Consider the following 21519-nt stretch of genomic DNA (forward strand, 5'->3'; position numbering starts at 1 on the left):
GTTTGTGAGAAGATCGCGCCCTGGTGGAATAAAGGCACGAACAGCTTACAGCACCTAGAATTACCAGGAAGTATTTAGAGTAAAATGGTGTGTAAAAGCTGCCTTTATGAATGAGAGAAAAATATATAGATATATATAAAATAGTAAAATGGAAGGGGAGTGATAGATTTAAATTAATCGTGAAGTGGAGCGCCCCCTGTATAAAGTAAAAGTGAGAAAAGCTTACAGCACCTGGTATTCCCAGGAGGTCTCCCATCCAAGTACTGACCAGACCCTACCCTGCTTGGCTTCCGAGATCGGATGAGATCGGGTGTGTTCAGGGTGGTATGGCCGTAAGCGAGAGACGTGACCAAAAACAGCCCTTTTGCATTACACGCGTCTATACATGCCAGTTAGTCCCATTGGATACTACTAATGTTCTTTTTTTTTTTTTTTATCTGACTCACACTGCAGCCCCACCATCCAATCGGCAGCGCTGGACCCACACCAAACATTCACCAAACTACTCAGCCGGCAGCCTACCACAATTATTCCATTCTTTCCGCATCCGCACACTTCCTTCTTTTTAACTCCTTTTCACTACCGCACAGGTTAATCGCCGCACGTCCCCCGCCGGCAAACATTACTCCTTTGCCTACTGCATGCAGGCTTCTATTAACGACCCTCTGTTATCAACTCCGCTAACAGCCACAAAATCTCCGCCGCACCAAGCCCACTGGTAGCTGCTGAATCAGATGCTTCCCCAAAACATCGCGCTGATAGAACACTGGGAGCTACACACACCAACAAGTCCATACTGCAGGCTGCAGCCAGAACAATTTTCTACATTCAAACATCGACGGCCTCTTCTCTCTAAAAATTCACCAGACCGCTTCTACCACCAGCAAAGAAGTTTCCATCCCTAATTCCTCTGTGATTCCCACTAGCCTAAACATTAAGCTGGCATTGAAGGGTGTGAATTACCCCGGCCAATCTGTTCTTTTAAATACAGCTTTTAGCAAGTTTTGAAAGGAGAAGAGCAGAACTTGCTATGCCAATAATATCGAGTCTTCTGTGGCGAAGTGGTTTTTGCATAGAAAACAAAGCGGTCAGTTGAAGAGGAATAATATCAGTACTTTGTTTAAAACTGTGTGTAAAAAGCTGTCTCTTTATCATTAACAATAAGTTGTAAAACGTGAATGGGGAGTGACAGTCTTCAAGTTTGTGAGAAGATCGCGCCCTGGTGGAATAAAGGCACGAACAGCTTACAGCACCTAGAATTACCAGGAAGTATTTAGAGTAAAACGGTTTCTAAAAGCTGGCTTTATGAAAGAGAGAAAAAATATATATATATAAAATAGTAAAATGGAAGGGGAGTGATAGATTTAAATTAATCGTGAAGTGGAGCGCCCCCTGTATAAAGTAAAAGTGAGAAAAGCTTACAGCACCTGGTATTCCCAGGAGGTCTCCCATCCAAGTACTGACCAGACCCTACGCTGCTTGGCTTCCGAGATCGGATGAGATCGGGCGTGTTCAGGGTGGTATGGCCGTAAGCGAGAGACGTGACCAAAAACAGCCCTTTTGCATTACACGCGTCTATACATGCCAGTTAGTCCCATTGGATACTACTAATGTTCTTTTTTTTTTTTTTTTATCTGACTCACACTGCAGCCCCACCATCCAATCGGCAGCGCCGGACCCACACCAAACATTCACCAAACTACTCAGCCGGCAGCCTACCACAATTATTCCATTCTTTCCGCATCCGCACACTTCCTTCTCTTTAACTCCTTTTCACTACCGCACAGGTTAATCGCCGCACGTCCCCCGCCAGCAAACATTACTCCTTTGCCTACTGCATGCAGGCTTCTCTTAACGACCCTCTGTTATCAACTCCGCTAACAGCCACAAAATCTCCGCCGCACGAAGCCCACTGGTAGCTGCTGAATCACATGATTCCCCAAAACGTTGCGCTGTCAGAACACTGGGAGCTACACACACGAACAAGTCCATACTGCAGGCTGCAGCCAGAACAATTTTCTACATTCAAACATCGACGGCCTCTTCTCTCTAAAAATTCACCAGACCGCTTCTACCACCAGCAAAGAAGTTTCCATCCCTAATTCCTCTGTGATTCCCACTAACCTAAACATTAAGCTGGCATTGAAGGGTGTGAATTACCCCGGCCAATCTGTTATTTTAAATACAGCTTTTAGCAAGTTTTGAAAGGAGAAGAGCAGAACTTGCTATGCCAATAATATCGAGTCTTCTGTGGCGAAGTGGTTTTTGCATAGAAAACAAAGCGGTCAGTTGAAGAGGAATAATATCAGTACTTTGTTTAAAACTGTGTGTAAAAAGCTGTCTCTTTATCATTAACAATAAGTTGTAAAAGTGAATGGGGAGTGACAGTCTTCAAGTTTGTGAGAAGATCGCGCCCTGGTGGAATAAAGGCACGAACAGCTTACAGCACCTAGAATTACCAGGAAGTATTTAGAGTAAAACGGTTTCTAAAAGCTGCCTTTAGGAATGAGAGAAAAAAAATATATATATATATAAAATAGTAAAATGGAAGGGGAGTGATAGATTTAAATTAATCGTGAAGTGGAGCGCCCCCTGTATAAAGTAAAAGTGAGAAAAGCTTACAGCACCTGGTATTCCCAGGTGGTCTCCCATCCAAGTACTATCCAGACCCTACGCTGCTTAGCTTCCGAGATCAGACAAGATCGGGCGTGTTCAGGGTGGTATGGCCGTAAGCGAGAGACGTGACCAAAAACAGCCCTTTTGCATTACACGCGTCTATACATGCCAGTTAGTCCCATTGGATACTACTAATGTTCTTTTTTTTTTTTTTATCTGACTCACACTGCAGCCCCACCATCCAATCGGCAGCGCCGGACCCACACCAAACATTCACCAAACTACTCAGCCGGCAGCCTACCACAATTATTCCATTCTTTCCGCATCCGCACACTTCCTTCTTTTTAACTCCTTTTCACTACCGCACAGGTTAATCGCCGCACGTCCCCCGCCGGCAAACATTACTCCTTTGCCTACTGCATGCAGGCTTCTATTAACGACCCTCTGTTATCAACTCCGCTAACAGCCACAAAATCTCCGCCGCACCAAGCCCACTGGTAGCTGCTGAATCAGATGCTTCCCCAAAACATCGCGCTGTCAGAACACTGGGAGCTACACACACCAACAAGTCCATACTGCAGGCTGCAGCCAGAACAATTTTCTGCATTCAAACATCGACGGCCTCTTCTCTCTAAAAATTCACCAGACCGCTTCTACCACCAGCAAAGAAGTTTCCATCCCTAATTCCTCTGTGATTCCCACTAACCTAAACATTAAGCTGGCATTGAAGGGTGTGAATTACCCCGGCCAATCTGTTCTTTTAAATACAGCTTTTAGCAAGTTTTGAAAGGAGAAGAGCAGAACTTGCTATGCCAATAATATCGAGTCTTCTGTGGCGAAGTGGTTTTTGCATAGAAAACAAAGCGGTCAGTTGAAGAGGAATAATATCAGTACTTTGTTTAAAACTGTGTGTAAAAAGCTGTCTCTTTATCATTAACAATAAGTTGTAAAACGTGAATGGGGAGTGACAGTCTTCAAGTTTGTGAGAAGATCGCGCCCTGGTGGAATAAAGGCACGAACAGCTTACAGCACCTAGAATTACCAGGAAGTATTTAGAGTAAAACGGTTTCTAAAAGCTGCCTTTTTGAATGAGAGAAAAATATATATATATATAAAATAGTAAAATGGAAGGGGAGTGATAGATTTAAATTAATCGTGAAGTGGAGCGCCCCCTGTATAAAGTAAAAGTGAGAAAAGCTTACAGCACCTGGTATTCCCAGGAGGTCTCCCATTGAAGTACTGACCAGACCCTACCCTGCTTGGTTTCCGAGATCGGATGAGATCGGGCGTGTTTAGGGTGGTATGGCCGTAAGCGAGAGACGTGACCAAAAACACCCCTTTTGCATTACACGCGTCTATACATGCCAGTTAGTCCCATTGGATCCTACTCCTGGTTTTTTTTTTTTTTATCTGACTCACACTGCAGCCCCACCATCCAATCGGCAGCGCCGGACCCACACCAAACATTCACCAAACTACTCAGCCGGCAGCCTACCACAATTATTCCATTCTGTCCGCATCCGCATACTTCCTTCTTTTTAACTCCTTTTCACTACAGCACAGGTTAATCGCCGCACGTCCCCCGCCGGCAAACATTACTCCTTTGCCTACTGCATGCAGGCTTCTCTTAACGACCCTCTGTTATCAACTCCGCTAACAGCCACAAAATCTCCGCCGCACGAAGCCCACTGGTAGCTGCTGAATCACATGCTTCCCCAAAACGTCGCGCTGTCAGAACACTGGGAGCTACACACACCAACAAGTCCATACTGCAGGCTGCAGCCAGAACAATTTTCTACATTCAAACATCGACGGCCTCTTTTCTCTAAAAATTCACCAGACCGCTTCTACCACCAGCAAAGAAGTTTCCATCCCTAATTCCTCTGTGATTCCCACTAACCTAAACATTAAGCTGGCATTGAAGGGCCAATCTGTTCTTTTAAATACAGCTTTTAGCAAGTTTTGAAAGGAGAAGAGCAGAACTTGCTATGCCAATAATATCGAGTCTTCTGTGGCGAAGTGGTTTTTGCATAGAAAACAAAGCGGTCAGTTGAAGAGGAATAATATCAGTACTTTGTTTAAAACTGTGTGTAAAAAGCTGTCTCTTTATCATTAACAATAAGTTGTAAAACGTGAATGGGGAGTGACAGTTTTCAAGTTTGTGAGAAGATCGCGCCCTGGTGGAATAAAGGCACGAACAGCTTACAGCACCTAGAATTACCAGGAAGTATTTAGAGTAAAACGGTGTGTAAAAGCTACCTTTATGAATGAGAGAAAAAAAAAAAAAAAAATATATATATATATATATATATATATATATATATATATATATATATATACATATATATATATATATATATATATATATATATATATATATATATATATATATATATATAAAATAGTAAAATGGAAGGGGAGTGATAGATTTAAATTAATCGTGAAGTGGAGCGCCCCCTGTATAAAGTAAAAGTGAGAAAAGCTTACAGCACCTGGTATTCCCAGGAGGTCTCCCATCCAAGTACTGACCAGACCCTACCCTGCTTGGCTTCCGAGATCGGATGAGATCGGGCGTGTTTAGGGTGGTATGGCCATAAGCGAGAGACGTGACCAAAAACACCCCTTTTGCATTACACGCGTCTAAACATGCCAGTTAGTCCCATTGGATCCTACTCCTGGTTTTTTTTTTTTTTATGTGACTCACACTGCAGCCCCACCATCCAATCGGCATCGCCGGACCCACACCAAACATTCACCAAACTACTCAGCCGGCAGCCTACCACAATTATTCCATTCTTTCCGCATCCGCACACTTCCTTCTTTTTAACTCCTTTTCACTACCGCACAGGTTAATCGCCGCACGTCCCCCGCCGGCAAACATTACTCCTTTGCCTACTGCATGCAGGCTTCTATTAACGACCCTCTGTTATCAACTCCGCTAACAGCCACAAAATCTCCGCCGCACGAAGCCCACTGGTAGCTGCTGAATCAGATGCTTCCCCAAAACATCGCGCTGTCAGAACACTGGGAGCTACACACACCAACAAGTCCATACTGCAGGCTGCAGCCAGAACAATTTTCTACATTCAAACATCGACGGCCTCTTCTCTCTAAAAATTCACCAGACCACTTCTACCACCAGCAAAGAAGTTTCCATCCCTAATTCCTCTGTGATTCCCACTAACCTAAACATTAAGCTGGCATTGAAGGGTGTGAATTACCCCGGCCAATCTGTTCTTTTAAATACAGCTTTTAGCAAGTTTTGAAAGGAGAAGAGCAGAACTTGCTATGCCAATAATATCGAGTCTTCTGTGGCGAAGTGGTTTTTGCATAGAAAACAAAGCGGTCAGTTGAAGAGGAATAATATCAGTACTTTGTTTAAAACTGTGTGTAAAAAGCTGTCTCTTTATCATTAACAATAAGTTGTAAAACGTGAATGGGGAGTGACAGTCTTCAAGTTTGTGAGAAGATCGCGCCCTGGTGGAATAAAGGCACGAACAGCTTACAGCACCTAGAATTACCAGGAAGTATTTAGAGTAAAACGGTGTGTAAAAGCTGCCTTTATGAATGAGAGAAAAATATATATATATATAAAATAGTAAAATGGAAGGGGAGTGATAGATTTAAATTAATCGTGAAGTGGAGCGCCCCCTGTATGAAGTAAAAGTGAGAAAAGCTTACAGCACCTGGAATTCCCAGGTGGTCTCCCATCCAAGTACTAACCAGACCCTACCCTGCTTAGCTTCCAAGATCAGACGAGATCGGGCGTGTTCAGGGTGGTATGGCCGTAAGCGAGAGATGCAACCAAAAACAGCCCTTTTGCATTACACGCCTCTATACATGCCAGTTGGTCCCATTGGATCCTACTAATGTTCTTTTTTTTTTTTTTATCTGACTCACACTGCAGCCCCACCATCCAATCGGCAGCGCCGGACCCACACCAAACATTCACCAAACTACTCAGCCAGCAGCCTACCACAATTATTCCATTCTTTCCGCATCCGCACACTTCCTTCTTTTTAACTCCTTTTCACTACCGCACAGGTTAATCGCCGCACGTCCCCCGCCGGCAAACATTACTCCTTTCCCTACTGCATGCAGGCTTCTCTTAACGACCCTCTGTTATCAACTCCGCTAACAGCCACAAAATCTCCGCCGCACGAAGCCCACTGGTAGCTGCTGAATCACATGCTTCCCCAAAACGTCGCGCTGTCAGAACACTGGGAGCTACACACACCAACAAGTCCATACTGCAGGCTGCAACCAGAACAATTTTCTACATTCAAACATCGACGGCCTCTTCTCTCTAAAAATTCACCAGACCGCTTCTACCACCAGCAAAGAAGTTTCCATCCCTAATTCCTCTGTGATTCCCACTAACCTAAACATTAAGCTGGCATTGAAGGGTGTGAATTACCCCGGCCAATCTGTTCTTTTAAATACAGCTTTTAGCAAGTTTTGAAAGGAGAAGAGCAGAACTTGCTATGCCAATAATATCGAGTCTTCTGTGGCGAAGTGGTTTTTGCATAGAAAACAAAGCGGTCAGTTGAAGAGGAATAATATCAGTATTTTGTTTAAAACTGTGTGTAAAAAGCTGTCTCTTTATCATTAACAATAAGTTGTAAAACGTGAATGGGGAGTGACAGTCTTCAAGTTTGTGAGAAGATCGCGCCCTGGTGGAATAAAGGCACGAACAGCTTAGAGCACCTTGAATTACCAGGAAGTATTTAGAGTAAAACGGTGTGTAAAAGCTACCTTTATGAATCAGAGAAAAATATATATATATATATAAAATAGTAAAATGGAAGGGGAGTGATAGATTTAAATTAATCGTGAAGTGGAGCGCCCCCTGTATAAAGTAAAAGTGAGAAAAGCTTACAGCACCTGGTATTCCCAGGAGGTCTCCCATCCAAGTACTAACCAGACCCTACCCTGCTTGGCTTCCGAGATCGGATGAGATCTGGCATGTTCAGGGTGGTATGGCCATAAGTGAGAGACGCTACCAAAAACAGCCCTTTTGCATTACACGCGTCTATACATGCCAGTTAGTCCCATTGGATCCTACTCCTGGTTTTTTTTTTTTTTTTTTATCTGACTCACACTGCAGCACCACCATCCAATCGGCAGCGCCGGACCCACACCAAACATTCACCAAACTACTCAGCCGGCAGCCTACCACAATTATTCCATTCTTTCCGCAGCCAGAACAATTTTTTACATTCAAACATCGACGGCCTCTTCTCTCTAAAAATTCACCAGACCGCTTCTACCACCAGCAAAGAAGTTTCCATCCCTAATTCCTCTGTGATTCCCACTAACCTAAACATTAAGCTGGCATTGAAGGGCCAATCTGTTCTTTTAAATACAGCTTTTAGCAAGTTTTGAAAGGAGAAGAGCAGAACTTGCTATGCCAATAATATCGAGTCTTCTGTGGCGAAGTGGTTTTTGCATAGAAAACAAAGCGGTCAGTTGAAGAGGAATAATATCAGTACTTTGTTTAAAACTGTGTGTAAAAAGCTGTCTCTTTATCATTAACAATAAGTTGTAAAACGTGAATGGGGAGTGACAGTTTTCAAGTTTGTGAGAAGATCGCGCCCTGGTGGAATAAAGGCACGAACAGCTTACAGCACCTAGAATTACCAGGAAGTATTTAGAGTAAAACGGTGTGTAAAAGCTACCTTTATGAATGAGAGAAAAAAAAAAAAAAAAAAATATATATATATATATATATATATATATATATTTATATATTTATATATAAATATTATATATAATATATTATATATATATATATTATATATATATATATATATAAAATAGTAAAATGGAAGGGGAGTGATAGATTTAAATTAATCGTGAAGTGGAGCGCCCCCTGCATAAAGTAAAAGTGAGAAAAGCTTACAGCAACAGGTATTCCCAGCTGGTCTCCCATCCAAGTACAAACCAGACTCTACCCTGCTTAGCTTCTGAGATCAGACAAGATCGGGCGTGTTCAGGGTGGTATGGCCATAAGCGAGAGACACTACCAAAAACAGCCCTTTTGCATTACACGCCTCTATACATGCCAGTTGGTCCCATTGGATCCTACTCCTGTTTTTTTTTTTTTTTTTATCTGACTCTCAATGCAGCCCCACCATCCAATCGGCAACGCCGGAACCACACCAAACATTCACCAAACTACTCAGCCGGCAGCCTACCACAATTATTCCATTCTTTCCGCATCCGCACACTTCCTTCTCTTTAACTCCTTTTCACTACCGCACAGGTTAATCGCCGCACATCCCCCGCCAGCAAACATTACTCCTTTGCCTACTGCATGCAGGCTTCTCTTAAAGACCCTCTGTTATCAACTCCGCTAACAGCCACAAAATCTCCGCCGCACGAAGCCCACTGGTAGCTGCTGAATCACATGCTTCCCCAAAACGTTGCGCTGTCAGAACACTGGGAGCTACATACACCAAGTCCATACTGCAGGCTGCAGCCAGAACAATTTTCTACATTCAAACATCGACGGCCTCTTCTCTCTAAAAATTCACCAGACCGCTTCTACCACCAGCAAAGAAGTTTCCATCCCTAATTCCTCTGTGATTCCCACTAACCTAAACATTAAGCTGGCATTGAAGGGTGTGAATTACCCCGGCCAATCTGTTCTTTTAAATACAGCTTTTAGCAAGTTTTGAAAGGAGAAGAGCAGAACTTGCTATGCCAATAATATCGAGTCTTCTGTGGCGAAGTGGTTTTTGCATAGAAAACAAAGCGGTCAGTTGAAGAGGAATAATATCAGTACTTTGTTTAAAACTGTGTGTAAAAAGCTGTCTCTTTATCATTAACAATAAGTTGTAAAACGTGAATGGGGAGTGACAGTCTTCAAGTTTGTGAGAAGATCGCGCCCTGGTGGAATAAAGGCACGAACAGCTTACAGCACCTAGAATTACCAGGAAGTATTTAGAGTAAAACGGTTTCTAAAAGCTGGCTTTATGAAAGAGAGAAAAAATATATATATATATAAAATAGTAAAATAGAAGGGGAGTGCTAGATTTAAATTAATCGTTAAGTGGAGCGCCCCCTGTATAAAGTAAAAGTGAGAAAAGCTTACAGCACCTGGTATTCCCAGGTGGTCACCTATCCAAGTACTGACCAGACCCTACCCTGCTTAGCTTCCAAGATCAGATGAGATCGGGCGTGTTCAGGGTGGTACAGCTGTAAGCGAAAGATGCGACCAAAAACAGCCCTTTTGCATTACACGCGTCTATACATGCCAGTTAGTCCCATTGGATCCTACTCCTGGTTTTTTTTTTTTTTTTTTTATCTGACTCACACTGCAGCACCACCATCCAATCGGCAGCGCCGGACCCACACCAAACATTCACCAAACTACTCAGCCGGCAGCCTACCACAATTATTCCATTCTTTCCGCATCCGCACACTTCCTTGTCTTTAACTCCTTTTCACTACCGCACAGGTTAATCGCCGCACGTCCCCCGACGGCAAACATTACTCCTTTGCCTACTGCATGCAGGCTTCTCTTAACGACCCTCTGTTATCAACTCCGCTAACAGCCACAAAATCTCCGCCGCACGAAGCCCACTGGTAGCTGCTGAATCACATGCTTCCCCAAAACGTTGCGCTGTCAGAACACTGGGAGCTACACACACCAACAAGTCCATACTGCAGGCTGCAGCCAGAACAATTTTCTACATTCAAACATCGACGGCCTCTTCTCTCTAAAAATTCACCAGACCGCTTCTACCACCAGCAAAGAAGTTTCCATCCCTAATTCCTCTGTGATTCCCACTAACCTAAACATTAAGCTGGCATTGAAGGGTGTGAATTACCCCGGCCAATCTGTTCTTTTAAATACAGCTTTTAGCAAGTTTTGAAAGGAGAAGAGCAGAACTTGCTATGCCAATAATATCGAGACTTCTGTGGCGAAGTGGTTTTTGCATAGAAAACAAAGCGGTCAGTTGAAGAGGAATAATATCAGTACTTTGTTTAAAACTGTGTGTAAAAAGCTGTCTCTTAATCATTAACAATAAGTTGTAAAACGTGAATGGGGAGTGACAGTCTTCAAGTTTGTGAGAAGATCGCGCCCTGGTGGAATAAAGGCACGAACAGCTTACAGCACCTAGAATTACCAGGAAGTATTTTGAGTAAAACGGTGCGTAAAAGCTGCCTTTATGAATGAGAGAAAAAAAAAAAAATATATATAAAATAGTAAAATGGAAGGGGAGTGATAGATTTAAATTAATCGTGAAGTGGAGCGCCCCCTGTATAAAGTAAAAGTGAGAAAAGCTTACAGGACCTGGTATTCCCAGGTGGTCTCCCATCCAAGTACTAACCAGACCCTACCCTGCTTAGCTTCCGAGATCAGACAAGATCGGGCGTGTTCAGGGTGGTATGGCCATAAGCGAGAGACACTACCAAAAACAGCCCTTTTGCATTACACGCCTCTATACATGCCAGTTGGTCCCATTGGATCCTACTCCTGGTTTTTTTTTTTTTTTTTATCTGACTCTCAATGCAGCCCCACCATCCAATCGGCAACGCCGGAACCACACCAAACATTCACCAAACTACTCAGCCGGCAGCCTACCACAATTATTCCATTCTTTCCGCATCCGCACACTTCCTTCTCTTTAACTCCTTTTCACTACCGCACAGGTTAATCGCCGCACATCCCCCGCCAGCAAACATTACTCCTTTGCCTACTGCATGCAGGCTTCTCTTAAAGACCCTCTGTTATCAACTCCGCTAACAGCCACAAAATCTCCGCCGCACGAAGCCCACTGGTAGCTGCTGAATCACATGCTTCCCCAAAACGTTGCGCTGTCAGAACACTGGGAGCTACACACACCAAGTCCATACTGCAGGCTGCAGCCAGAACAATTTTCTACATTCAAACATCGACGGCCTCTTCTCTCTAAAAATTCACCAGACCGCTTCTACCACCAGCAAAGAAGTTTCCATCCCTAATTCCTCTGTGATTCCCACTAACCTAAACATTAAGCTGGCATTGAAGGGTGTGAATTACCCCGGCCAATCTGTTCTTTTAAATACAGCTTTTAGCAAGTTTTGAAAGGAGAAGAGCAGAACTTGCTATGCCAATAATATCGAGTCTTCTGTGGCGAAGTGGTTTTTGCATAGAAAACAAAGCGGTCAGTTGAAGAGGAATAATATCAGTACTTTGTTTAAAACTGTGTGTAAAAAGCTGTCTCTTTATCATTAACAATAAGTTGTAAAACGTGAATGGGGAGTGACAGTCTTCAAGTTTGTGAGAAGATCGCGCCCTGGTGGAATAAAGGCACGAACAGCTTACAGCACCTAGAATTACCAGGAAGTATTTAGAGTAAAACGGTTTCTAAAAGCTGGCTTTATGAAAGAGAGAAAAAAAATATATATATAAAATAGTAAAATGGAAGGGGAGTGCTAGATTTAAATTAATCGTGAAGTGGAGCGCCCCCTGTATAAAGTAAAAGTGAGAAAAGCTTACAGCACCTGGTATTCCCAGGTGGTCACCTATCCAAGTACTGACCAGACCCTACCCTGCTTAGCTTCCAAGATCAGATGAGATTGGGCGTGTTCAGGGTGGTACGGCCGTAAGCCAGAGATGCGACCAAAAACAGCCCTTTTGCATTACACGCGTCTATTCATGCCAGTTAGTCCCATTGGATCCTACTCCTGGTTATTTTTTTATTTTTTATCTGACTCACACTGCAGCACCACCATCCAATCGGCAGCGCCGGACCCACACCAAACATTCACCAAACTACTCAGCCGGCAGCCTACCACAATTATTCCATTCTTTCCGCATCCGCACACTTCCTTCTCTTTAACTCCTTTTCACTTCCGCACAGGTTAATCGCCGCACGTCCCCCGCCGGCAAACATTACTCCTTTGCCTACTGCATGCAGGCTTCTCTTAACGACCCTCTGTTATCAACTCCGCTAACAGCCACAAAATCTCCGCCGCACGAAGCCCACTGGTAGCTGCTGAATCACATGCTTCCCCAAAACGTTGCGCTGTCAGAACACTGGGAGCTACACACACCAACAAGTCCATACTGCAGGCTGCAGCCAGAACAATTTTCTACATTCAAACATCGACGGCCTCTTCTCTCTAAAAATTCACCAGACCGCTTCTACCACCAGCAAAGAAGTTTCCATCCCTAATTCCTCTGTGATTCCCACTAACCTAAACATTAAGCTGGCATTGAAGGGTGTGAATTACCCCGGCCAATCTGTTCTTTTAAATACAGCTTTTAGCAAGTTTTGAAAGGAGAAGAGCAGAACTTGCTATGCCAATAATATAGAGTCTTCTGTGGTGAAGTGGTTTTTGCATAGAAAACAAAGCGGTCAGTTGAAGAGGAATAATATCAGTACTTTGTTTAAAACTGTGTGTAAAAAGCTGTCTCTTTATTATTAACAATAAGTTGTAAAACGTGAATGGGGAGTGACAGTCTTCAAGTTTGTGAGAAGATCGTGCCCTGGTGGAATAAAGGCACGAACAGCTTACAGCACCTAGAATTACCAGGCAGTATTTAGAGTAAAACGTGTGTAAAAGCTGCCTTTATGAAAGAGAGAAAATAAATATATATATATAAAATAGTAAAATGGAAGGGGAGTGATAGATTTAAATTAATCGTGAAGTGGAGCGCCCCCTGTATAAAGTAAAAGTGAGAAAAGCTTACAGCACCTGGTATTCCCAGGTGGTCTCCCATCCAAGTACTAACCAGACCCTACCCCGCTTAGCTTCCGAGATCAGACGAGATCGGGCGTGTTCAGGGTGGTATGGCCATAAGCGAGAGCCGCGAACAAAAACAGCCCTTTTGCATTACACGCCTCTATACATGCCAGTTAGTCCCATTGGATCCTACTCCTGTTTTTTTTTTTTTTTATCTGACTCACACTGCAGCACCACCATCCAATCGGCAGCGCCGGACCCACACCAAACATTCACCAAACTACTCAGCCGGCAGCCTACCACAATTATTCCATTCTTTCCGCATCCGCACACTTCCTTCTCTTTAAGTCCTTTTCACTACCGAACAGGTTAATCGCCGCACGTCCCCCGCCGGCAAACATTACTCATTTGCCTACCGCATGCAGGCTTCTCTTAAAGACCCTCTGTTATCAACTCCGCTAACAGCCACAAAATCTCCACCGCACGAAGCCCACTGGTTGCTGTTGAATCACATGCTTCACCAAAATGTCACGCTGTCAGAACACTGGGAGCTACACACGCCAACAAATCCATACTGCAGGCTGCAGCCAGAACAATTTTCTACATTGAAACATCGACGGCCTCTTCTCTCTAAAAATTCACCAGACCGCTTCTACCACCAGCAAAGAAGTTTCCATCCATAATTCCTCTGTGATTCCCACTAACCTAAACATTAAGCTGGCATTGAAGGGTGTGAATTACCCCGGCCAACCTGCTCTTTTAAATACAGCTTTTAGCAAGTTTTGAAAGGAGGAGAAGAGCAGATAATATGCCAATAATATCGAATATTCTGTGGCGAAGTGGTTTTTGCATAGAAAACAAAGCGGTGAGTTGAAGAGGAATTATATTAGTACTTTGTTTAAAACTGTGTGTAAAAAGCTGTCTCTTTATTATTAACAATAAGTTGTAAAACGTGAATGGGGAGTGACAGTCTTCAAGTTTGTGAGAAGATCGCGCCCTGGTGGAATAAAGGCACGAACAGCTTACAGCAGCTATAATTATCAGGCAGTATTTAGAGTAAAACGGTGTGTAAAAGCTACCTTTATGAATGAGAGAAAAAAGAAATATATAAAATAGTAAAATGGATGGGGAGTGATAGATTTAAATTAATCGTGAAGTGGAGCGCATCCTGTATAAAGTAAAAGTGAGAAAAGCTTACAGCACCTGGTATTCCCAGGTGGTCTCCCATCCAAGTACTAACCAGACCCTACCCTGCTTAGCTTACGAGATCGGATGAGATCGGGCGTGTTCAGGGTGGTATGGCCATAAGCGAGTGACGCTACCAAAAACAGCCCTTTTGCATTACACGCCTCTATACATGCCAGTTGGTCTCATTGGATCCTACTAATGTTCTTTTTTTTTTTTTTTATCTGACTCACACTGCAGCCCCACCATCCAATCGGCAGCGCCGGACCCACACCAAACATTCACCAAACTACTCAGCCAGCAGCCTACCACAATTATTCCATTCTTTCCGCATCTGCACACTTCCTTCTTTTTAACTCCTTTTCACTACCGCATAGGTTAATCGCCGCACGTCCCCCGCCGGCAAACATTACTCCTTTGCCTACTGCATGCAGGCTTCTCTTAACGACCCTCTGTTATCAACTCCGCTAACAGCCACAAAATCTCTGCCGCACGAAGCCCACTGGTAGCTGCTGAATCACATGCTTCCCCAAAACGTCGCGCTGTCAGAACACTGGGAGCTACACACACCAACAAGTCCATACTGCAGGCTGCAGCCAGAACAATTTTCTACATTCAAACATCGACGGCCTCTTCTCTCTAAAAATTCACCAGACCGCTTCTACCACCAGCAAAGAAGTTTCCATCCCTAATTCCTCTGTGACTCCCACTAACCTAAACATTAAGCTGGCATTGAAGGGTGTGAATTACCCCGGCCAATCTGTTCTTTTAAATACAGCTTTTAGCAAGTTTTGAAAGGAGAAGAGCAGAACTTGCTATGCCAATAATATCGAGTCTTCTGTGGCGAAGTGGTTTTTGCATAGAAAACAAAGCGGTCAGTTGAAGAGGAATAATATCAGTACTTTGTTTAAAACTGTGTGTAAAAAGCTGTCTCTTTATCATTAACAATAAGTTGTAAAACGTGAATGGGGAGTGACAGTCTTCAAGTTTGTGAGAAGATCGCGCCCTGGTGGAATAAAGGCACGAACAGCTTAGAGCACCTTGAATTACCAGGAAGTATTTAGAGTAAAACGGTGTGTAAAAGCTACCTTTATGAATGAGAGAAAAATATATATATATATATAAAATAGTAAAATGGAAGGGGAGTGATAGATTTAAATTAATCGTGAAGTGGAGCGCCCCCTGTATAAAGTAAAAGTGAGAAAAGCTTACAGCACCTGGTTTTCCCAGGAGGTCTCCCATCCAAGTACTAACCAGACCCTATCCTGCTTAGCTTATGAGATCAGATGAGATCGGGCGTGTTCAGGGTGGTATCGCCATAAGCGAGAGACGCTACCAAAAACAGCCCTTTTGCATTACACGCCTCTATACATGCCAGTTGGTCCCATTGGATCCTACTAATGTTCTTTTTTTTTTTTTTTATCTGACTCACACTGCAGCCCCACCATCCAATCGGCAGCGCCGGACCCACACCAAACATTCACCAAACTACTCAGCCGGCAGCCTACCACAATTATTCCATTCTTTCCGCATCCGCACACTTCCTTCTTTTTAACTCCTTTTCACTACCGCACAGGTTAATCGCCGCACGTCCCCCGCCGGCAAACATTACTCCTTTGCCTACTGCATGCAGGCTTCTCTTAACGACCCTCTGTTATCAACTCCGCTAACAGCCACAAAATCTCCGCCGCTCGAAGCCCACTGGTAGCTGCTGAATCACATGCTTCCCCAAAACGTCGCGCTGTCAGAACACTGGGAGCTACACACACCAACAAGTCCATACTGCAGGCTGCAGCCAGAACAATTTTCTACATTCAAACATCGACGGCCTCTTCTCTCTAAAAATTCACCAGACCGCTTCTACCACCAGCAAAGAAGTTTCCATCCCTAATTCCTCTGTGACTCCCACTAACCTAAACATTAAGCTGGCATTGAAGGGTGTGAATTACCCCGGCCAATCTGTTCTTTTAAATACAGCTTTTAGCAAGTTTTGAAAGGAGAAGAGCAGAACTTGCTATGCCAATAATATCGAGTCTTCTGTGGCGAAGTGGTTTTTGCATAGAAAACAAAGCGGTCAGTTGAAGAGGAATAATATCAGTACTTTGTTTAAAACTGTGTGTAAAAAGCTGTCTCTTTATCATTAACAATAAGTTGTAAAACGTGAATGGGGAGTGACAGTCTTCAAGTTTGTGAGAAGATCGCGCCCTGGTGGAATAAAGGCACGAACAGCTTAGAGCACCTTGAATTACCAGGAAGTATTTAGAGTAAAACGGTGTGTAAAAGCTACCTTTATGAATGAGAGAAAAATATATATATATATATAAAATAGTAAAATGGAAGGGGAGTGATAGATTTAAATTAATCGTGAAGTGGAGCGCCCCCTGTATAAAGTAAAAGTGAGAAAAGCTTACAGCACCTGGTTTTCCCAGGAGGTCTCCCATCCAAGTACTAACCAGACCCTATCCTGCTTAGCTTATGAGATCAGATGAGATCGGGCGTGTTCAGGGTGGTATCGCCATAAGCGAGAGACGCTACCAAAAACAGCCCTTTTGCATTACACGCCTCTATACATGCCAGTTGGTCCCATTGGATCCTACTAATGTTCTTTTTTTTATCTGACTCACACTGCAGCCCCACCATCCAATCGGCAGCGCCGGACCCACACCAAACATTCACAAAACTACTCAGCCAGCAGCCTACCACAATTATTCCATTCTTTCCGCATCCGCACACTTCCTTCTTTTTAACTCCTTTTCACTACCGCACAGGTTAATCGCCGCACGTCCCCCGCCGGTAAACATTACTCCTTTGCCTACTGCATGCAGGCTTCTCTTAACGACCCTCTGTTATCAACTCCGCTAACAGCCACAAAATCTCCGCCGCACGAAGCCCACTGGTAGCTGCTGAATCACATGCTTCCCCAAAACGTCGCGCTGTCAGAACACTGGGAGCTACACACACCAACAAGTCCATACTGCAGGCTGCAGCCAGAACAATTTTCTACATTCAAACATCGACGGCCTCTTCTCTCTAAAAATTCACCAGACCGCTTCTACCACCAGCAAAGAAGTTTCCATCCCTAATTCCTCTGTGATTCCCACTAACCTAAACATTAAGCTGGCATTGAAGGGTGTGAATTACCCCGGCCAATCTGTTCTTTTAAATACAGCTTTTAGCAAGTTTTGAAAGGAGAAGAGCAGAGCTTGCTATGCCAATAATATCGAGTCTTCTGTGGCGAAGTGGTTTTTGCATAGAAAACAAAGCGGTCAGTTGAAGAGGAATAATATCAGTTCTTTGTTTAAAACTGTGTGTAAAAAGCTGTCTCTTTATCATTAACAATAAGTTGTAAAACGTGAATGGGGAGTGACAGTCTTCAAGTTTGTGAGAAGATCGCGCCCTGTTGGAATAAAGGCACGATCAGCTTACAGCACCTAGAATTACCAGGAAGTATTTAGAGTAAAATGGTGTGTAAAAGCTGCCTTTATGAATGAGAGAAAAAAAAATATATATATATATATATATATATAAAATAGTAAAATGGAAGGGGAGTGATAGATTTAAATTAATCGTGAAGTGGAGCGCCCCATGTATAAAGTAAAAGTGAGAAAAGCTTACAGCACCTGGTTTTCCCAGGAGGTCTCCCATCCAAGTACTAACCAGACCCTATCCTGCTTAGCTTCCGAGATCAGACGAGATCGGGCATGTTCAGGGTGGTATGGCCGTAAGCGAGAGATGCTACCAAAAACAGCCCTTTTGCATTACACGCCTCTATACATGCCAGTTGGTCCCATTGGATCCTACTAATGTTCTTTTTTTTTTTTTTATCTGACTCACACTGCAGCCCCACCATCCAATCGGCAGCGCCGGACCCACACCAAACATTCACCAAACTACTCAGCCAGCAGCCTACCACAATTATTCCATTCTTTCCGCATCTGCACACTTCCTTCTTTTTAACTCCTTTTCACTACCGCATAGGTTAATCGCCGCACGTCCCCCGCCGGCAAACATTACTCCTTTGCCTACTGCATGCAGGCTTCTCTTAACGACCCTCTGTTATCAACTCCGCTAACAGCCACAAAATCTCTGCCGCACGAAGCCCACTGGTAGCTGCTGAATCACATGCTTCCCCAAAACGTCGCGCTGTCAGAACACTGGGAGCTACACACACCAACAAGTCCATACTGCAGGCTGCAGCCAGAACAATTTTCTACATTCAAACATCGACGGCCTCTTCTCTCTAAAAATTCACCAGACCGCTTCTACCACCAGCAAAGAAGTTTCCATCCCTAATTCCTCTGTGACTCCCACTAACCTAAACATTAAGCTGGCATTGAAGGGTGTGAATTACCCCGGCCAATCTGTTCTTTTAAATACAGCTTTTAGCAAGTTTTGAAAGGAGAAGAGCAGAACTTGCTATGCCAATAATATCGAGTCTTCTGTGGCGAAGTGGTTTTTGCATAGAAAACAAAGCGGTCAGTTGAAGAGGAATAATATCAGTACTTTGTTTAAAACTGTGTGTAAAAAGCTGTCTCTTTATCATTAACAATAAGTTGTAAAACGTGAATGGGGAGTGACAGTCTTCAAGTTTGTGAGAAGATCGCGCCCTGGTGGAATAAAGGCACGAACAGCTTAGAGCACCTTGAATTACCAGGAAGTATTTAGAGTAAAACGGTGTGTAAAAGCTACCTTTATGAATGAGAGAAAAATATATATATATATATAAAATAGTAAAATGGAAGGGGAGTGATAGATTTAAATTAATCGTGAAGTGGAGCGCCCCCTGTATAAAGTAAAAGTGAGAAAAGCTTACAGCACCTGGTTTTCCCAGGAGGTCTCCCATCCAAGTACTAACCAGACCCTATCCTGCTTAGCTTATGAGATCAGATGAGATCGGGCGTGTTCAGGGTGGTATCGCCATAAGCGAGAGACGCTACCAAAAACAGCCCTTTTGCATTACACGCCTCTATACATGCCAGTTGGTCCCATTGGATCCTACTAATGTTCTTTTTTTTTTTTTTTATCTGACTCACACTGCAGCCCCACCATCCAATCGGCAGCGCCGGACCCACACCAAACATTCACCAAACTACTCAGCCGGCAGCCTACCACAATTATTCCATTCTTTCCGCATCCGCACACTTCCTTCATTTTAACTCCTTTTCACTACCGCACAGGTTAATCGCCGCACGTCCCCCGCCGGCAAACATTACTCCTTTGCCTACTGCATGCAGGCTTCTCTTAACGACCCTCTGTTATCAACTCCGCTAACAGCCACAAAATCTCCGCCGCACGAAGCCCACTGGTAGCTGCTGAATCACATGCTTCCCCAAAACGTCGCGCTGTCAGAACACTGGGAGCTACACACACCAACAAGTCCATACTGCAGGCTGCAGCCAGAACAATTTTCTACATTCAAACATCGACGGCCTCTTCTCTCTAAAAATTCACCAGACCGCTTCTACCACCAGCAAAGAAGTTTCCATCCCTAATTCCTCTGTGACTCCCACTAACCTAAACATTAAGCTGGCATTGAAGGGTGTGAATTACCCCGGCCAATCTGTTCTTTTAAATACAGCTTTTAGCAAGTTTTGAAAGGAGAAGAGCAGAACTTGCTATGCCAATAATATCGAGTCTTCTGTGGCGAAGTGGTTTTTGCATAGAAAACAAAGCGGTCAGTTGAAGAGGAATAATATCAGTACTTTGTTTAAAACTGTGTGTAAAAAGCTGTCTCTTTATCATTAACAATAAGTTGTAAAACGTGAATGGGGAGTGACAGTCTTCAAGTTTGTGAGAAGATCGCGCCCTGGTGGAATAAAGGCACGAACAGCTTAGAGCACCTTGAATTACCAGGAAGTATTTAGAGTAAAACGGTGTGTAAAAGCTACCTTTATGAATGAGAGAAAAATATATATATATATATAAAATAGTAAAATGGAAGGGGAGTGATAGATTTAAATTAATCGTGAAGTGGAGCGCCCCCTGTATAAAGTAAAAGTGAGAAAAGCTTACAGCACCTGGTTTTCCCAGGAGGTCTCCCATCCAAGTACTAACCAGACCCTATCCTGCTTAGCTTATGAGATCAGATGAGATCGGGCGTGTTCAGGGTGGTATCGCCATAAGCGAGAGACGCTACCAAAAACAGCCCTTTTGCATTACACGCCTCTATACATGCCAGTTGGTCCCATTGGATCCTACTAATGTTCTTTTTTTTATCTGACTCACACTGCAGCCCCACCATCCAATCGGCAGCGCCGGACCCACACCAAACATTCACCAAACTACTCAGCCAGCAGCCTACCACAATTATTCCATTCTTTCCGCATCCGCACACTTCCTTCTTTTTAACTCCTTTTCACTACCGCACAGGTTAATCGCCGCACGTCCCCCGCCGGTAAACATTACTCCTTTGCCTACTGCATGCAGGCTTCTCTTAACGACCCTCTGTTATCAACTCCGCTAACAGCCACAAAATCTCCGCCGCACGAAGCCCACTGGTAGCTGCTGAATCACATGCTTCCCCAAAACGTCGCGCTGTCAGAACACTGGGAGCTACACACACCAACAAGTCCATACTGCAGGCTGCAGCCAGAACAATTTTCTACATTCAAACATCGACGGCCTCTTCTCTCTAAAAATTCACCAGACCGCTTCTACCACCAGCAAAGAAGTTTCCATCCCTAATTCCTCTGTGATTCCCACTAACCTAAACATTAAGCTGGCATTGAAGGGTGTGAATTACCCCGGCCAATCTGTTCTTTTAAATACAGCTTTTAGCAAGTTTTGAAAGGAGAAGAGCAGAGCTTGCTATGCCAATAATATCGAGTCTTCTGTGGCGAAGTGGTTTTTGCATAGAAAACAAAGCGGTCAGTTGAAGAGGAATAATATCAGTTCTTTGTTTAAAACTGTGTGTAAAAAGCTGTCTCTTTATCATTAACAATAAGTTGTAAAACGTGAATGGGGAGTGACAGTCTTCAAGTTTGTGAGAAGATCGCGCCCTGTTGGAATAAAGGCACGATCAGCTTACAGCACCTAGAA

The 21519-nt window shown here is 43.7% G+C and overlaps 17 non-coding genes and 1 pseudogene across 17 annotated transcripts; all 18 read right to left on the reverse strand.

The window, feature by feature from the left end:
• Window positions 1-219: 219 nt before the first annotated feature.
• On the reverse strand, window positions 220-338 carry LOC125731071 (5S ribosomal RNA). The gene has a single exon (XR_007391360.1). It is a non-coding gene; the product is annotated as a 5S ribosomal RNA (ribosomal RNA).
• A 1077-nt stretch (window positions 339-1415) lies between these two features.
• Window positions 1416-1534, reverse strand: LOC125734962 (5S ribosomal RNA). Its single transcript, XR_007394263.1, has one exon. It is a non-coding gene; the product is annotated as a 5S ribosomal RNA (ribosomal RNA).
• A 1081-nt stretch (window positions 1535-2615) lies between these two features.
• On the reverse strand, window positions 2616-2734 carry LOC125736031 (5S ribosomal RNA). The gene has a single exon (XR_007395314.1). It is a non-coding gene; the product is annotated as a 5S ribosomal RNA (ribosomal RNA).
• Window positions 2735-3811: 1077 nt separating this feature from the next.
• On the reverse strand, window positions 3812-3930 carry LOC125737245 (5S ribosomal RNA). The gene has a single exon (XR_007396511.1). It is a non-coding gene; the product is annotated as a 5S ribosomal RNA (ribosomal RNA).
• A 1166-nt stretch (window positions 3931-5096) lies between these two features.
• Window positions 5097-5215, reverse strand: LOC125735147 (5S ribosomal RNA). The gene has a single exon (XR_007394445.1). It is a non-coding gene; the product is annotated as a 5S ribosomal RNA (ribosomal RNA).
• A 1075-nt stretch (window positions 5216-6290) lies between these two features.
• LOC125733578 (5S ribosomal RNA) lies at window positions 6291-6409 on the reverse strand. Its single transcript, XR_007392918.1, has one exon. It is a non-coding gene; the product is annotated as a 5S ribosomal RNA (ribosomal RNA).
• A 1079-nt stretch (window positions 6410-7488) lies between these two features.
• Window positions 7489-7607, reverse strand: LOC125736564 (5S ribosomal RNA). The gene has a single exon (XR_007395842.1). It is a non-coding gene; the product is annotated as a 5S ribosomal RNA (ribosomal RNA).
• Window positions 7608-8511: 904 nt separating this feature from the next.
• Window positions 8512-8630, reverse strand: LOC125731812 (5S ribosomal RNA; annotated as a pseudogene).
• Window positions 8631-9705: 1075 nt separating this feature from the next.
• Window positions 9706-9824, reverse strand: LOC125737090 (5S ribosomal RNA). Its single transcript, XR_007396356.1, has one exon. It is a non-coding gene; the product is annotated as a 5S ribosomal RNA (ribosomal RNA).
• Window positions 9825-10906: 1082 nt separating this feature from the next.
• On the reverse strand, window positions 10907-11025 carry LOC125736547 (5S ribosomal RNA). The gene has a single exon (XR_007395825.1). It is a non-coding gene; the product is annotated as a 5S ribosomal RNA (ribosomal RNA).
• Window positions 11026-12099: 1074 nt separating this feature from the next.
• On the reverse strand, window positions 12100-12218 carry LOC125735965 (5S ribosomal RNA). Its single transcript, XR_007395250.1, has one exon. It is a non-coding gene; the product is annotated as a 5S ribosomal RNA (ribosomal RNA).
• Window positions 12219-13296: 1078 nt separating this feature from the next.
• Window positions 13297-13415, reverse strand: LOC125733311 (5S ribosomal RNA). Its single transcript, XR_007392659.1, has one exon. It is a non-coding gene; the product is annotated as a 5S ribosomal RNA (ribosomal RNA).
• A 1072-nt stretch (window positions 13416-14487) lies between these two features.
• Window positions 14488-14606, reverse strand: LOC125733897 (5S ribosomal RNA). The gene has a single exon (XR_007393229.1). It is a non-coding gene; the product is annotated as a 5S ribosomal RNA (ribosomal RNA).
• A 1080-nt stretch (window positions 14607-15686) lies between these two features.
• On the reverse strand, window positions 15687-15805 carry LOC125731095 (5S ribosomal RNA). The gene has a single exon (XR_007391382.1). It is a non-coding gene; the product is annotated as a 5S ribosomal RNA (ribosomal RNA).
• A 1080-nt stretch (window positions 15806-16885) lies between these two features.
• Window positions 16886-17004, reverse strand: LOC125731096 (5S ribosomal RNA). The gene has a single exon (XR_007391383.1). It is a non-coding gene; the product is annotated as a 5S ribosomal RNA (ribosomal RNA).
• Window positions 17005-18089: 1085 nt separating this feature from the next.
• On the reverse strand, window positions 18090-18208 carry LOC125734706 (5S ribosomal RNA). The gene has a single exon (XR_007394009.1). It is a non-coding gene; the product is annotated as a 5S ribosomal RNA (ribosomal RNA).
• A 1079-nt stretch (window positions 18209-19287) lies between these two features.
• LOC125731097 (5S ribosomal RNA) lies at window positions 19288-19406 on the reverse strand. Its single transcript, XR_007391384.1, has one exon. It is a non-coding gene; the product is annotated as a 5S ribosomal RNA (ribosomal RNA).
• Window positions 19407-20486: 1080 nt separating this feature from the next.
• LOC125731098 (5S ribosomal RNA) lies at window positions 20487-20605 on the reverse strand. The gene has a single exon (XR_007391385.1). It is a non-coding gene; the product is annotated as a 5S ribosomal RNA (ribosomal RNA).
• Between the last annotated feature and the right edge of the window lie 914 nt (window positions 20606-21519).

This window comes from Brienomyrus brachyistius, chromosome 2, assembly GCF_023856365.1.
Source record: "Brienomyrus brachyistius isolate T26 chromosome 2, BBRACH_0.4, whole genome shotgun sequence".
NCBI classification, from domain to species: Eukaryota; Metazoa; Chordata; class Actinopteri; order Osteoglossiformes; family Mormyridae; genus Brienomyrus; species Brienomyrus brachyistius.